The following is a 5,488-nucleotide window of genomic DNA, read 5'->3' on the forward strand; positions in this document are numbered from 1 at the left end:
GTGGCATTTCTTTATGCAAACACTAAATCTGAAGAAGAAGACATCCAGAAATCACTCCCATTTACTGTTTCAGCAAAATCAATAAAATACCTAGGAATAAAGTTGACCAAAGAAGTGAAAGACTTGTATACTGAAAACTACGAGTCACTACTCAAGGAGATAGAAACTGATACCAAGAAATGGAAAGATATCTCATGCTCATGGATTGGAAGAATAAATATCATCAAAATGAATATTCTCCCCAGAGCCATATACAAATTTAATGCAATACCCATCAAAGTTCCACCAGGATTCTTTAAGAGAATAGAACAAACACTACAATCATTTATCTGGAACCTGAAAACACCTAGAATTGCCAAAACCATCTTAAGGAAAAGAAACAGAAATGGAGGCATCACACTCCCAGACCTTAAACTATATTATAAAGCCATCATCATCAAAACAGCATGGTACTGGAACAAAAATAGGCACACAGACCAGTGGAACAGAATTGAAAGCCCAGAAGTAAATCCCAACACCTATGGGCATCTAATCTTTGATAAGGGGGCCTAAAGGATTAAATGGAAAAAGGAGGCTCTCTTCAATAAATGGTGCTGGGAAAACTGGGTTGTAACATGCAGAAGAATGAAATTGAACCACTTTATCTCACCAGAAACAAAAATCAACTCCAAATGGATCAAAGACCTAGATGTCAGACCAGAAACAATCAAATACTTAGAGGAAAACATTGGTAAAACACTTTCCCACATACACCTCAAGGACATCTTTGATGAATCAAACCCAATTGCAAGGAAGACCAAAGCAGAAACAAACCAATGGGACTACATCAAATTGAAAAGCTTCTACACATCCAAAGAAGCTATTAAACAAACAGAGAGACCCCTCACAGAATGGGAGAAGATCTTCACATGCCAGACATCAGACAAGAAACGAGTCACCAAAATATATAAAGAACTCAGCAAACTTAGCACCAAAAAAGCAAATGACCCCATCCAAAAATGGGCAGAGGAAATGAACAAAACATTCACCACAGAGGAGATCCAAAAGGCTAACAAACATATGAAAAACTGCTCTAGGTCACTGATTGTCAGAGAAATGCAAATTAAGACAACACTAAGATACCACCTCACTCCTGTAAGAATGGCATACATCAAAAAGGACAGCAGCAACAAATGCTGGAGAGGATGTGGGGACAGAGGAACCCTTTTACATGGCTGGTGGGAATGTAAATTTGTCCAGCCTCTGTGGAGAGCAGTCTGGAAAACTCTCAGAAGGCTAGACATGGACCTTCCATATGACCCAATAATTCCTCTCCTGGGGTTATACCCCAAGGACTCCATAACACCCAACCAAAAAGAGGTGTGTACTCCTATGTTCATAGCAGCACAATTCATAATAGCTAAAACCTGGAAGCAACCCAGGTGCCCAACACCAGATGAGTGGCTGAGAAAGCTGTGGTATATATACACAATGGAATACTATGCAGCTATCAAGAACAATGAACACACCTTCTCTGACCCATCTTGGACAGAGCTAGAAGGAATTATGTTAAGTGAGCTAAGTCAGAAAGATAAAGATGAGTATGGGATGTTCCCACTCATCAACAGAAGCTGACTTAGAAGATCTGAAAGGGAAACTAAAAGCAGGACCTGATCAAATTGTAAGTAGGGCACCAAAGTAAAAACCCTGTGGTGAGGGGTAGACATGTAGCTTCCTGGGCCAGTGGGGGGTGGGAGTGGGCGGGAGGGATGGGTCACAGTCATTTGGTGGTGGGAATGGTGTTTATGTACACTCCTAGCAAAATGTAGACATATAAATCAGTAGTTAATTAATATGAGAGGGGGAAATCAATTGTATGTCTCAAAGTTTCTCAAAAGACAAACTGAATCTTTTAAATATATAGGCTATGTATTTGATATGCGGACTCTCTCAAAAGCCTAGACCAAGTAGATTAGAAGCTTCCAATAGCACAGCTATATACAAGACACTGGGTACTGTACAGCAAACCATAACAAAGGGACTTTTCAAAGTTAACCCAATTAACAAATAATGTGATGATAATATTAACTATTGATTGTCTTTTTGAACCCTAAGACAGCAGGAACCTCACATCTCCACTATACAGCCCCTACTTCCCCAAGTCCTGGAACCCTTGGATAGGGCCCACTTTCCCATATGCATCTCCCAATCCAAACCAAATAATATTGCATCAGCCGATCACAACCTAACCAAAGCAACGATTGCCATCTCAATATGCTTCACCTCAGACTGTATCCAGAGACTTCATGTGTGGAATGACAACCCTTCAGCTTCATCACTCGGGTGAGACCTTTCCTTTAATAGTACACTCTAATTTCATCTCAGGTAGTTCACTTTCTAACAAAGTCCCATAACCTAGATATACACCAGTTTCTGTGAGAGAGAGCTTATGTGCACACGTATCCATAAACTACTGCAAAATATATACCTGAAAGCAGGATTACACTAGAGTTTGCAGTGAGTACCTCCCTAACACTTCCTCTCCACTATTCCAAGCTTGGGATCCATGATTGCTCAACAATTTGTTTGGCTTCATATGTTAACTCTCTTTTCAATCACCAGGTTCCAGATGCCACCAGGATGCTGGCTAGGCTTCCCTGGATTGAAGACCCCACCAACGTGTCCTGGAGCTCAGCTTCCCCAGAGACACACCCTACTAGGGAAAGAGAGAGGCAGACTGGGGGTATGGACCAACCAGTCAACGCCCATGTTCAGCGGGGAAGCAATTACAGAAGCCAGACCTTCTACCTTCTGCAACCCTCAACGACCCTGGGTCCATGCTCCCAGAGGGATAGAGAATGGAAAAGCTACCATGGGAGGGGGTGGGTTATGGGGATTGGGTGGTGGGAATTGTGTGGAGTTGTACCCCTCCTACCTTATGCTTTTGTTCACTAATCCTTTCTTAAATAAAAAATAAAAAATAAAAAAAAGAAATGTTAAACTAGAGATAACAAGGTATTCTAGGTTTAGCTTCCTTAAATAGAAGGATGCTGTTTTTTGCTATTAAAATGTGCAGGAGTGTCAGGAATAGCTCGTCCAGTAGAGCACGTGCACAAGGACAGTGTCTGAGTCCCCAGAGCACTATGCAAGTACTGTACATGACACCAAGGGTGAGTTCCGTGCATGTTAGAGTGCTGGAGTAGCTCTGGGTTCTCTCACTTTCACTAGGAATCCACTGCTCCAGGCAGCCACTTTCTTTTTCCATTGCATAGGATAGAGAAAAATTGAGAGAGGAGGGGGAGATAGGGGAAGAGAAAGACACCTGTGACCTACTTCATCACTTGTGAAGTGACTCCACCCGCCCCTGCAGGTGGGGATCCAGGGGCTCCAGTAGGGATCTTGAGCTTCATACTATGCTCTCTGAATCCTGTTCGCAGCTGCCTGACCTCCTCCAACTCCCTAACTGAATTCAAAGGAAAAATAAAATCCACCAGGGGCAGTGGAACCATGCAGGCAGGAGACCCTAGCAGGAAAACAAAACATAATACATTTTTTAAATTTTATCCTCTTGCTCCTGAATCAACCATTTCTACTTTTGTAGGTCATGTTGTCTTATCTCTAATTATAAGAATCATTTTTCCTTATTTTATACTTTTTATTTATAAAATGGAAACACAGTTTTTATTTTCCTGATAGCTCCCAACCCCTTTACTACCCGTTTCTCTTCATAGCTGTGTCATAAAAACATGCCTGGGAGTCGGGTGGTAGCGCAGCAAATTAAGCGCACGTGGCAAAGCGCAAGGACCGGAATAAGTATCCTGGTTCAAGCCCCGGGCTCCCTACCTGCAGGGGAGTCACTTCACAAATGGTGAAGCAGGTCTGTAGGTGTCTTTCTCTCCCTCTCTCTATCTTCCCCCTCCTCTCTCCATTTCTCTCTGTCCTATCCAACAACAACAACATTAATATTAACTGCAACAATAAAATAAAAAAGGGCAACAAAAAGGAATAAACAAATAAAATGCCTATATACTCTGTACTCAGATTCTAACTTCTATTTCATGTTCATTAAAATTGATCATTGAGATCTGATTTCTGCTCTTATCATCTACTGTTCTGTTCTAGTTATGGTCAGTGTTCCATCGTCCGCTACGTTCTATATACTGGGCAGATAATTTACTATCTCGACTGTATTTAGCTTACAATATTTGACAATTAACATTCTGTACTTCTTGAAATGTTTTCCTCATCCAGTGTTATAATTTTTAGGTTTCCCTTTCATCACTAGCAACTCCTAAGTGTGTATGTATGTATATATAGGTGTATACACACACATATGTTGGAATACAACACTTGTCAGAGCCAATAAACAACAAGGAAGGTGGGACCATATAGGCATGATTAGCAGACATAATTTTAGGATAGGAAGTAACAGTGGGAGTGGTCGCACACCTGAGTGCACATGCTACAATACTTAAGGACCCGGGTTTGAGCCCCTGGCCCTCATCTTCAGGGGGGAAGGCTTTGCAAGTGGTGGAGTAGGGCTAAAAGTGTCTTGCAGTCTCTCTCCCTATCACCCCCTTTCCTCTCGATTTCTGGCTGTCTCCATCCAATAAATAAATAAAGAAAATAAAATATGGAAGGAACAATGGGAAAATTGAAGCAAGAACAAAAGATGATTTAAGTGAATGTTTGGCAGAATCACTTTTGGTTTCTCATATTTTTATTTACTTATATATGGTCAGTTTGAGAGATATTAATGGCAAGAATGGTTTGATAATGTCTCTGACTAGGACTGTGGTTAAATCAATTTAATTCCACTTATGATTTTGGGGGTGGGGCTTCTGGTAGAGACTGGAAGACCTGCTAGACAAATTCTAAAAGAGCTGTAACACTATTTCCACTTCTTAAAAAAAAATTATTAGTGATTTAATAGTGATTAACAAGACTGTAAGATAACGGGGGTACAATTCCACACAGTCCCTACTACCAGAGTTCCGTGTCCCATCCCCTTCATTGGAAGCTTCCCTGTTTTTTATCCATTTCTTTTCCTTGTTCTCTCTCTCTTTTTTTTTTTATTTAAGAAAGGATTAACGAACAAAACCGTAAGGTTGGAGGGGTACAACTCTACACAATTCCCACCACCCAATCACCTTAACCCACCCCCTCCCATGATAGCTTTCCCATTCTCTAGCCCTCTGGAAGCATGGACCCAGGGTCATTGAGGGTTGCAGAAGGTAGAAGGTCTGGCTTCTGTAATTGCTTCCCCGCTGAACATGGGCGTTGACTGGTCGGTCCATACTCCCAGTCTGCCTCTCTCTTTCCCTAGTAAGGTGTGTCTCTGGGGAAGCTGGGCTCCAGGACATATTGGTGGGGTCTTCAATCCAGGGAAGCCTGGCCAGCATCCTGGTGGCATCTGGAACCTGGTGATTGAAAAGAGTGTTAACATACGAAGCCAAACAAATTGTTGAGCAATCATGGATCCCAAGCTTGGAATAGTGGAGAGGAAGTG

General features: G+C 41.8%; 1 non-coding gene across 1 annotated transcript; it reads right to left on the reverse strand.

Annotated features, from left to right (window-relative positions):
* Nucleotides 1–4,811: 4,811 nt before the first annotated feature.
* LOC132541597 (U7 small nuclear RNA) lies at nucleotides 4,812–4,873 on the reverse strand. The gene has a single exon (XR_009552732.1). It is a non-coding gene; the product is annotated as a U7 small nuclear RNA (small nuclear RNA).
* Nucleotides 4,874–5,488: the final 615 nt, after the last annotated feature.

Source organism: Erinaceus europaeus, chromosome 11 (genome assembly GCF_950295315.1).
Source record: "Erinaceus europaeus chromosome 11, mEriEur2.1, whole genome shotgun sequence".
Classification (NCBI taxonomy): Eukaryota; Metazoa; Chordata; class Mammalia; order Eulipotyphla; family Erinaceidae; genus Erinaceus; species Erinaceus europaeus.